Source organism: Mus caroli, unplaced genomic scaffold (assembly GCF_978045245.1).
Source record: "Mus caroli unplaced genomic scaffold, Mus_caroli_1 scaffold_16, whole genome shotgun sequence".
In the NCBI taxonomy this organism is placed as follows: domain Eukaryota; kingdom Metazoa; phylum Chordata; class Mammalia; order Rodentia; family Muridae; genus Mus; species Mus caroli.
The window spans coordinates 66,600,494-66,612,626 of NW_028227271.1; positions in this window are offsets into that span (position 1 = coordinate 66,600,494).

Genomic DNA, 12,133 nt, shown 5'->3' on the forward strand with positions numbered 1-12,133 from the left:
TAATGGACACTCAGCAGGGTTCAGTTCTTTGCTTTGATACCTCTGGCCATTTTAGTTCAAAGGGTGACAGATTACAAAATTACAGTCCTAAAGAGACACGGCAAAGGCCATGTGGTGAGAACATACCTGTTTAATTTCCTTTTTCCTTCTTCAAAACTGAGAGCAGTAGTGAAGATATGTAGTTTGGGGTAAAGGAAGAGGTAGGCAATGGAAGCAGGTGCTGGATTCAGGAAATAAGGAGCCTCTAGGCTACAGGAAGGACTTGGGTTATGTACTAAGTGGGATAAGAATGCAGGGAAAGTTTTCAGTAATTGAGCCACATGGTCTAACCTTGTTTATTAAAATACTTATCTTTGGAAAGCCCTTCCTGTGTGTTGGTGGCATGGCCAGGTTTCAATATGGTCACTATGAGCCAGAAACCCACCCCTGATTTCCTCCCAGTCTCTTCTACCTGCCTGGGTCTAGCCTCATCCACCTTCAGCTCTGGCCTCTTGCCTCTAGCTTTTGCTGATGTGTTTCTGCTCTTCATTTTTCCTTTACTGTCTTCCTATCTACGTTCTACTATATGCAATTTGTCAAGTGCAAAGGCAGCAACCACTGCCTCTGTTCTAGAAGTGAAGCCCATGCCCCAGCTGGCTGTCTTCCCCTTAAGGTCTTTGCTTTCATCTTGTGGATGCCCTGCCAGCATCCTTCCAAGGGCTTACTTTGGCCTTCTGGATAAATCTAGTTTTTCCATACTTTGGAGACTACCTGTCAATCCTTGTACCAGTAGGAGGACACCACTGCTCCAGACTGGAAGCCAACCCCAGGGTGTTTTGTTTGTGGTTAACAAACTTCCAGTTTCAGCCTCTCTCTCTTGCTTTTTCTTCCATTAGAGAGTATTATCACTTCTGCCTTATCAAATCTATCCATCCTTTAAGACAGAGTGCACAGTCTTACTCAAAATGTAACTGTGAAATGTTTGAATGGCTCCTATGTGCACCCAGCTCAGAAGTCAAGGGGAGAGAGGAAAATTGGTATTTCAGCCTGATTTCAGCCACCAGCGAGTTCTCTACCCTAGAGGCTACTCGGTGTCTGCCATGTCTGCCCTTGTATGATGGGCCTTACCTTCTTAACCCAAAACAAGGTCTTCTTTCCTTAGGTTACTTCTTGCTGGGTATTTGGTGGTGGCAATGAGAGAACTAACTAATACAACCACCCTCCATTCCTCTCCCTCAGCCCTCCATTCCTCTCCCTCAGCCCCTCACAATAACCCATCTATTTTCTACAAACTTGCCTACTTTGGATATTTCCTTTTACAGTATCAACAAAGTTAAAAGTCCAAATTTAAGTCTCTTAATCCCTTATAACATCAAAATAAAAAAAACAGATCATGTACTTCTAATATACAGTGGCACAGGATATAGATTACTGTTCAAAAAGGAAACACAGTAGGGAAGTCATGGACCAAAGCAAGACTGAAAACCAGCTGGGCAAACCACTGCATTTTCATGTCTTATCGCAAAATGTTCTTCAGATCTCCTACTTCTTTCAGCTTTGTTGACTGTGACACATTCTTTCTCTTGGGCTGGTCCCACTCCTTGATGGCACCTCTCATTGGCAGGTATCCTGTGGGTCTGGCATCCATAATATCTTGGGGTCTCCAAGGCAATCTATATGTCACTTTCATAGCTTCATACAATGGCCACTCTGGATCTCCACGCAGAAGCACCCTTGACCCATTCCTGGCATCAGCTGCTCTTCTTAGTTGTAAAGGGAGATTCCATAACCCCTTTCTTCTGTCCTTGACTCAGCCAGAACCATGTGCCCAAAGTTGCCAAGTTCTGCAGCTTGCTGGGGCTAGAACTTGCCCCCCTTGTTCAATTACATCTTCACCAGCTTTCTGTTTTCTGTGATTTCCTTTACTGCCTAAGGTTGGCTGTCCTAAAGTTGCTCTATAGACTGACCTTGAACTCAGAGATCTGCATGCTTCTGTCTCTTGAGTGCTGGAATTAAAGGGGTGTACCATCATGTTTGGATTTAAACTGTTGTCTAATTCCTTTTCACAATATGTCCTCTTGTCCTGAGGTCACCACTCCTTTTATCTCATTTAATATCTTTAATCTGTTTACCTCCTTGAATACAAGATTTAGTTCCATTTCACTTTCTGGTGCCCTTTTCTCCTTGAACCTGAAAGAAAGAAAACTAAATTCAAGACTTCAAAACCCTAGCCAGAAAGTTTATTCAAGGACCACGACTCATGTGGCTTGTTAGTTAGGAGGGCTTTTGGGGCTTAGAGCAAAGAACAAAGGCTGTAAAGTAATCCCAGGAGCCAACTAGCCATAAAGATAGGGAAGACATACAAGAATGTCCGGACTGGCCCTGCGCCTCCCTATCTCCCGCCCTTCTGACCTAAGTTAAATGTTAAACAGATGCTCTGCTGTTACCTCGATCTGCATGTACAGTCTGCTGATGTTTAAATGAACCAATCATGTGAAACCACACCAATTCCTCCCCCAGCCCCAGCCCCTTTTCTATAAAAACGCCCAGCTTTCAAGTCTTGTGGTCGAATCCACTGTCTCCTGCGTGAGATACGTTTTGACCCGGAGCTCCGCCATTAAACTACCTTGTGTATTTACATCAAGACGGTCTTTTCGTGATTCTTTGGGTGCACACCAAACCGGGAATTGAGTGGGGGGTTTCCCCATTAGGTTCTTTCAAACTATACATTTTGTATTTTTCCTTGCTCAGCTGGCTTCTTTTCATTGAAACCCTCTTCATAAAAGTGAATCATAGGGTAGAGTCTACACTAGGCTGTTTTGAGATCTCCATTACCAATACAATTAATCTAAGTCTCTTCAGCTTTGCCTCAGGCAGACTCTTCAGAAAAGGGCAAAGAGCAGTCACAATCTTCACCAAAATATCACAAAAATGATCTCTAGGCACTATACTAAAGGTCTTGTACTCTGAAACCTATTGATCCAGACCTTCGTGGTTCAAATCACCCTCAGCATCACTGTCTTTCATATTCCTATTAGGATGGCCCATTAAATAGAGCTAAAAGCATCCCACTGCTTTCATAGTCTAAAGTTCCAAAATCCACATTCCTCCAAACAAAAACATGGTCAGGCATCTCATAGCAACACCTCAGTCCTAGTGTCAACTTATGTCTTAGTTAAGGTTTCATTTCTGTGAAGAGACACCATGACCAAGGCAACTCTTATAAAGGACAACATTTAATTGGGGCTGCCCTACAGTTTCAGAGGTTAGTCCATTATTGCCACTGTAGGGAGCATGGCAGCCTGCATCCAGGCATGGTGCTGGAGAAGAAGCTGAGAGTTCTACATCTTTATATTGAGGCAGCAAGTAGAGACTGTGTGCCACACTGGCATAACTTGAGCATAGGAGACCTCAAAGCCTGCCCCCACAGTGACACACTTCATCCAGCAAGGCCATACGTCCTAATCATGCCACTCCCTCTGGGCCAAGAATTTAAATACAATAGTCTTAACTACAGACATTTTTTTTCCTATTTGAACCCCTCCATCCCAACATGCCATTTTTTCTGCTTCTGGATCTGGATGGACTGCTCCCCTGTCAATGTAGGGTTTGGCTTCCCTAGTGGTCATGTAAGGACTGGGTGGCACAGCCTGAAAGTAGAGGGAAATTAGCAACTGTGATTAGGTTAATTGAGATGGGACCATCCTCTGTAGGTGGCATCATTTCCTACACTAGAATCCTGACATCATCTGAACACATGCTGTCACTGCTCCTGCTGCTGTGGCTTTCCAGCCATGGTGAGCTGTACAGGGATCTGTTGGATTAAAAAAGCCCTTTCTCCCTTAAGCTTTGTTAGGAAATTTCATCATAGCAGCAGGAAAAAGCAACTAAGACAGCTGCCTGTTAGGTAAGCCTCAGCCTACAGGGGATGGGAGAGATGAGATGAGATGAGCAGATGACTGCCACTCCCTTTCTTCTTGTACTGTCTGATGGATAGTTCCACTTTGTAGCCCTTCTGAAAAATCCTCACAGTTTCAGAAAATGAATATGCTTAAACAATGCTATATCTTGTATGTGTTTCTGTGCATATGTGTGTACATGTATGTATATATACCATGTGTCTGCATGTGTAGGTCTGTGTTTGTGTGTGTCTGTGTATATGCATATATATATATATGTATATGTCTGTGTATATATATATGTATATATATATATATATACATATATATATATTCTGTATATCTCTGTGTGTTTCTTTGTGCATGTGTGTATGTGTCTGTTTGGATGCATATGTGTTTGTAAGTGTGTATGCATGTATGATATAAGTGTATATGCATGTGTGTCTCCGTGTGTGCATGTATCTGTTTATATGCCTGTGTGCATGAGTGTGAGACTCTCAAAGAATAGGCTTCACAGTATGGAATCACTACTTCCACTCGTATTTTTCTTTACCTCAATTTCTTTTGGCTTTGTACCTTTCTAGTGACCCTAAGCTAAGGAAGATGTACTCAGTTAACATTGGCTGTATTCGTCCCTATAAGCACTTTTTATTTAACTTAACAAGAACAATAAACCCATAGTTCAAGGACTGTCATGTGTCCTATTCTGTCATGTGCTGAATATTCTTCTCTAATTTCTCAAACTCTCTGCTAATGACAGTGGATGTGGAAACTCCTGACTTAGGACAGACTCGATTAGAAAGGAACCTGACTGGAGGAGGAGCTTCATTTTGCTCCAAGTTTCCATAGTGACTGGATACAGGGAGCTTTGATACTTTTAGACAATAGACAGGTTGGGTCTTAGGGACTGCTATTATGTATTAGTTAGCAGTTCCAGTATGATCCAGGAACAGTGTCTGCCTAGTGGGTTCTAGGCTTCTTGCAGGGTGGCTATTGCTCTTCAGTCCTTGCAAATGGAGGACCTGCTGAAAGGCAGCTCATAGACAAAGCAGGGCACAGAGTGCTTTCTTCCCTAAGTGGCTCTGATTTTTCTGTAGCGCACTGAGCAGGAGTAAAAAGCTCAGAAATGTTTTAGGGTTCTTTTTTCCTTCAATAAGTAGGAGCTCATAATAAATAAAATAATTGCGTGTATGTGCTTCTGTTCCTGTCTGCAGTACTTCATGCCGTCAGATGAAAGCCTTTCTTCCCTGGCCTCTGTCTTTATGTAAATTAGGTGCAATTTATTTCCCTTTAGCCTCAGAAATTTATAAATATAGCCAGACCAAAAAGACTGTGAATAAATGCAGACCCTAGACATTAAGCAAAAGTGAGTTTCTTCTAAAGCCTTTCAATTTCAGAGCAGCAAATTATAGACTCTTTCATCAGCAGTGAGAGTTCAAGAGAAGCTGTCTGCAAGGGAGCCAGGACCTTCTTTCTTCGTAGGTCTCATTTTCTAGCATTTTCTGGGCCTTTCTCATAGTTTCCAGTGGTTTTTAAGGGTTTGTGAGGACATTCTGGTTACCATGCACATGAGACACCGTAAGCTGTCAAAGGTATCCTCCAATACCCCCTAATTTAGTTCAAGGGTATAATAGTGAAAACAAAGACCACTCCAAGTCTGCCACCACTGAGAGTTCTTGAGGATGAAGCGCTGCAGAAAGGGAAGCTCTGGGAGTAGGTGAAGTGAGGTGTAATAGGAGTTTTTAGATATCCCTTGAGCGTCTGCCTTGGCTTCCTGTAGCCTATACGCTAAATAAACCCTTTCCTTTCACAAGTTGCTTTTGGTCAGAGTGCTTTATTTCAGGAGCAGGAAAGCAAACTAGGGCATTCAGCTCTGTTGATTGTAGATATTTCAAGGTCATTAGCTGAAGGAACAGTTGAAGTTGGGTAGGCAGAGTGAGAGGTGGGGTATTGGATCTCGGTAGGAGGAGTGAGGGGTGGGGTATGGAAGCTGAGCCACCTTCCTGGTGGCTCCTTTGGGCAAGCCCATCTGAGGGGAAAGAGAACTAAGAGAGGAATGTGCATCCTGCTGACAGGAAGGGATCATATTTTGAAGGATCTTTCTAATCAAATTCCAGAAATCTATTTTATTATTTTTTTCCAAAGATGGTTTATTAGTAAATGTGATGGCTAATCTCTATTGTTAACTTAATGGGATTAAGAATCATCCGGGAGTCAAACCTCTGGGAACGTTTACTGCGGTGGGCACATCCACCCTGAATGTGGATAGCCCCATTCTCTGGGCTGCAACCAGGACTGCATAAAAAGGAGAAAATGTAAGCACGGGCATTCACCTGCCTCTGCTTCCTGTCCAGCCACCTCAGCTCCTTCCCTTGCCATGACAGACATCGCCCTCACCCTGTGAGCTCAAGGAACTCTTCCTCTCATAGTTGCTTGTGGGGAGCATTTTGTAACAGAAACAGGAAAAATAATGTAAAAAATATTTTAATGCTATATTGAGACATAAATGGCATGCAGTGAACTGCATCTGTCCAAAGTATACAATTCAAGAATTGTACCTTAACGTTTTTGTACATCAATGAAGCTTGTATCCTGAAGTCATGGACATGTCTATCACCTTCCAAAATTTCTTGAGTCTTTTGTCTCTCTCCCTTCCGGCCCCTCTCATCCATCTCCAGCTAAGTGGTGGTGTGCTGTTTGTCACAGATTGGTTTACATTTTTCAAAATTTTATGTAGATGTGGTTTTCTGGGGAGCTGGTATACTTCCTTTCAGTCAGCATAATTATGCTGAGTTTCATACATGTTGCATTCATCAGCTTTAGCTTTAATAGATCTTATTCCCTTATTTAGATTTAATTGTGTGTGTGTGTGTGTGTGTGTGTGTGTGTGTGTGTGTGTGTATGCGCTCAGGCACATGCACTCACATGCTCAGGGTCATGCAGGAGGTACAATAAATGGCTTTAGAACTGATGGAATTCTACCCACTGGTTACCACAGCTACATCTGTGAGCCTTGGAGAGGCAAACCCCAAGGACCACATGTCCTGAGGATGTCATGCTGTTAACGAGTTCTGCTCTGCTTGTTACCCTCACATCCCTCTTAATCTAAGAACTATATAAAAACTCATTGGGCAATATCACTGGCACTCAGAATAATAATGCTAGATCTTTCAGGCATTGCTGCTGGAGCCAATTAATGATCCAATCACCATCCTAGGAAAGAACTTAGAGACATAGTTTGTCAGCAATGACCACTGCCTTTAGAAAGCATTTGGAAAAATAAAATTGTTAGTGAAGATTTTGCTACTGGCTCTGATGTAGAAGATCTTAGGGAACAATTTCATGTTCAGAAAGACACACTCTTAAGAGTTAATCTAGAGACTTTTTCAGATCAGGGAACAAGAAGAATGGCAGCCCTGACTGATATGACGCTCACTGAGGCTGGACTGGTGATAATTGATAATTTCCCCTTCAGCTTCCTGATATGATGTATTAAGAATTGCTGATGGGAAGATATGCATCTTGAGGATTTAAAGTAGACATGACTGATTTTTATATATTTTATATAAAAGTTTAGATTTGTGAGTCTTTAAAAGATAAGTAATAAAATAACCCTTTCTTTGTAATCACAAATTGCTGCCTGGCAGTAAGAGAAACTGGCTGAGAAAACTATCTTCTTGCTCAGATTTTGTTAATTTATAACACTTTGTTTAGTTACAAATGTACATGGGTCCTTAGGAATAATTTGTTTTCTTTACCTGTAAAGAAATGTTTTTTTTCCTGTAAAAGTATTGGGGAAATACTGTTTTTCATAGTCATTCACTAGAAGAAAACTAAATTGTAACCACACTGTAATTTTATACTGCTTGAAAGATTTTCCTGGGATATATAAGCTATGGGAGAAGAATAAAGTTTTTGGAAGTTTGTCCCATCAGTCAAATCTGCATGTATGTATATAGGTAAAGCTTGTGTGGGTGTGTGGCTGGGGCTTGTTCCATCCACCAACTGTGTGTCTGTGTCTCTGTGTGTATGTGTGTGTGTGTGTGTGTGTGTGTGTGTGTGTGTGTGTGTGTGAAATGCTTGGAGCCTGCTAGGAGCTTTGCTTCACCCATTCAGTGTGTGAATGTATATGTATGATGTATATGCATGTATGTATGTATGTATCATGTATTTGTATGTGTGAGGTTGCTAGAGTCTGTCTTTTGCTTTATTCACTCAGTGTGTGTGTGTGTGTGTGTGTGTATGTATGTGTATGTGTGTGTTTGTATGTAAATTGTTCGTGTGTAAATTTCCTCTTTCCTTTTCTTTCTAGCCAGTCCCTAAGAGTTCAAAAGGTTTTGAGGTTTTGCTGGCCACAGGGCATGCCAGCCCCAGTGACTCAAGCTTTGTTCCCTCAGAGAAAAGTCTGATGAGTAATTTCTCTAATGCTGTGGGCTGCTCTCCGGACCAACCCCTGTCAGCCCCTCTGTGCTAACCCCTCTCAGCACTGACCCCTGCTGATGTCACACCTCACTGTCTCAGAGCCCAGCTGAGGTTGCTGGGGCTTCTGGAGCTGGAGTCACAGATAGCTGTGACCTGCCGAAAATGGGTGTTGCTTCACTCAGGTCCTCTGCAAGAGCATTGTGCTCTTATCTTCTGAGCCCTGTCTCTAGACTCTACATTCGCCTTTATTGACAAGGGATATTCAGTTGGTTGCTGACTGTACTAAACTCATTCAACTGTTGACGAATTGTTGAGTTATTGTGAGTTTGGGGATTTTACATGTAAAGCAAAGTCCTTTTGTAGACAGGGGCTCTCATTTTCCTTGGGTAAATACTTTGGGGTAGAAACTTTGGGTCTTGTGATTGGGACACACTTAATATTTTAAGAAATTATCATGCTACTTTGAAAATAGTGTTTATATCCTGTCAGCGATCAATGGGGGTCCTAGGGAATCTACGTCCTGGCCAAAATTTGCTAGGGTGCATATGGAGTTAATTTAGTGAGTGTGCAATTTAACTAACTATGGATGGCTTTGTTTTTTTTTAATTTTTAATATTTTTATTACATATTTTCCTCAATTACATTTCCAATGCTATCCCAAAAGTCCCCCATAGCGCCCCCCACTTCCCTACCCACCCATTCCCATTCTTTTGGCCCTGGCATTCCCCTATATTGGGGCATATAAAGTTTGCAAGTCCAATGGGCCTCTCTTTCCATTGATGGCCGACTAGGTCATCTTTCGATACATATGCAGCTAGAGACAAGAGCTCCGGGGTTCTGGTTAGTACATCATGTTGTTCCAACAATAGGGTTGCAGATCCCTTTAGCTCCTTGGGTACTTTCTCTAGCTTCTCCATTGGGAGCCCTGTGATACATCCAATAGCTGACTGTGAACATCCACTCCTGTGTTTGCTAGGCCCCGGCATCGTCTCACAAGAGACAGCTATATTTGGGTCCTTTCAGCAAAATCTTGCTAGTGTATGCAATGGTGTCAGCGTTTAGAAGCTGATTATGGGATGGATCCCTGGATACGGCAGTCTCTAAATGGTCCATCCTTTCATCACAGCTACGAACTTTGTCTCTGTAACTCCTTCCCTGGGTGTTTTGTTCCCAATTCTAAGAAGGGGCACAGTGTCCACACTTTGGTCTTCATTCTTCTTGAGTTTCATGCGTTTAGCAAATTGTATCTCATATCTTGGGTATCCTAAGTTTTGGGCTAATATCCACTTATCAGTGAATACATATTGTGTGAGTTCTTTTGTGATTGTGTTACTTCACTCAAGATGATGCCCTCCAGGTCCATCCATTTGGCTAGGAATTTCATAAATTCATTCTTTTTAATAGCTGAGTAGTACTCCATTGTGTAAATGTACCATAATTTCTGTATCCATTCCTCTGTTGAGGGACATCTGGGTTCTTTCCAGCTTCTGGCTATTATAAATAGGGCTGCTATGAACATAGTGGAGCATGTGTCCTTTTTACCAGTTGGGACATCTTCTGGATATATGCCCAGGAGAGGTATTGCTGGATCCTCCGGTAGTACTATGTCCAATTTTCTGAGGAACCGCCAAACTGATTTCCAGAGTGGTTGTACAAGCTTGCAATCCCACCAACAATGGAGGAGTGTTCCTCTTTCTCCACATCCTCGCCAGCATCTGCTGTCACCTGAATTTTTGATCTTAGCCATTCTGACTGGTGTGAGGTGGAATCTCAGGGTTGTTTTGATTTGCATTTCCCTCATGATTAAGGATGTTGAACATTTTTTCAGGTGCTTCTCTGCCATTCGGTATTCCTCAGGTGAGAATTCTTTGTTCAGTTCTGAGCCCCATTTTTTAATGGGGTTATTTGACTTTCTGGAGTCCACCTTCTTGAGTTCTTTATATATATTGGATATTAGTCCCTTATCTGATTTAGGATAGGTGAAGATCCTTTCCCAATCTGTTGGTGGTTTTTTTGTCGTATTGATGGTGTCTTTAGCCTTGCAGAAGCTTTGCAGTTTCATGAGGTCCCACTTGTCAATTCTCGATCTTACAGCACAAGCCATTACTGTTCTATTCAGGAATTTTTCCCCTGTGCCCATATCTTCAAGGCTTTTCCCCACTTTCTCCTCTATAAGTTTCAGTGTCTCTGGTTTTATGTGTAGTTCCTTGATCCACTTAGACTTGACCTTAGTACAAGGAGATAGGAATGGATCGATTCGCATTCTTCTACATGTTAACAACCAGTTGTGCCAGCACCATTTGTTGAAAATGCTGTCTTTCTTCCACTGGATGTTTTTAGCTCCCTTGTCGAAGATCAAGTGACCGTAGGTGTGTGGGTTCATTTCTGGGTCTTCAATTCTATTCCATTGGTCTATTTGTCTGTCACTATACCAGTACCATGCAGTTTTTATCACAATTGCTCTGTAGTAAAGCTTTAGGTCCGGCATGGTGATTCCACCAGAGGTTCTTTTATCCTTGAGAAGAGTTTTTGCTATCCTAGGTTTTTTGTTATTCCAGATGAATTTGCAGATTGCACTTTCTAATTCGTTGAAGAATTGAGTTGGGGATGGCTTTGTTTTGTACTTCCCTTGTTTCTTATAACTTGGCACCTCTGAGGAGTACCAGCTAGGTGTTTTGTAAAATGTTTCCTGGAAGGAGCTGTGAAGAAGTCTTAGCCCCTAAGACCCCTCTCTGTAGATACCATCTTTCATAAAGGGTCCTTGAAAAGACAATTAAGGTCTCTTAGTGTAGGCTGGCCCAGTGCGATACAGAGAATTGAGAGAAGGTCATGTGACAACACAAGGAAAAGATGGCTGACTCTAGGCCAGTGAGCAATGCTGTGGGAGGTGTGTACCCTCGCTGGCATCTTTGTTCTTGATGTTCTCATGGTTATGTTGTTTCTCTTGTATATTTGCATGTCTTGTTGGTTTTGGTTGAAAGAAAGCATGATATACTGGAAATACATCTTAGGCAGACAAGTTTGAAGTTAATATTTGCTAAATCATGTCAGAGTCTTTCATTAATTCTTTTACCATCCTCAATTTTGTCAGTCCTGTTGCCTGTGGGTTTCTGTAAGACCTTAAATAGTCCTAACCGTGCAATTCCTTCAGTCATAGTCTACTTTATTAAGTAGGTAGTAGCCTAGGTTCTTTGTGAGAACAGTTATGATTCTTAACTGCTAAGCCATTTCTCCAGTTCCATTTGTTGGCTTTCTGACTGACCCTTTTTTTCATGTTTTATGGTATGGTACAATTTTATATGCACTGTTCTACATACACTAAAGTCATTGTAATGCAAGGAATTTTTCTTCCTATATGAGTAATCTTGAAACTTAAGAGAACATTTGTCTATTATATTTTTGTCATAATTATAACTATGATGGTTAGTTTTAGTTAGCAAGTTGACACACTCTAGAGTCATGTGGGAAGAGAGCCTCCATGAGGAGCTGTCTAAGTCACGTTGACCATGGGCATGTCTGTGGGGATTGTGTTGAATACTAATTGGTGTAGGAAGACCCAGCCTAAAAATGGGTGGTACCATTCCCTAAATTTGGGCCCTAAATTGTAAAGAAGTAGAGGATGTGAGCTGAGCAGTATGCATGCACACATCAATTCTCTCTCAGCTCTTGACTATGACTGTGATGTAACTAGCCAGATGTAAGTTCTTGCTGCCTTGCCCTGCCCATCAGTGATGGGTTGTCACCTGGCATTGTAACCTCTCTTCCCTAAGTTGCTTTTTATCATGATGTTTCATCACAGTGACAGAAAAGAGACCAGGACAATAACCTTATTG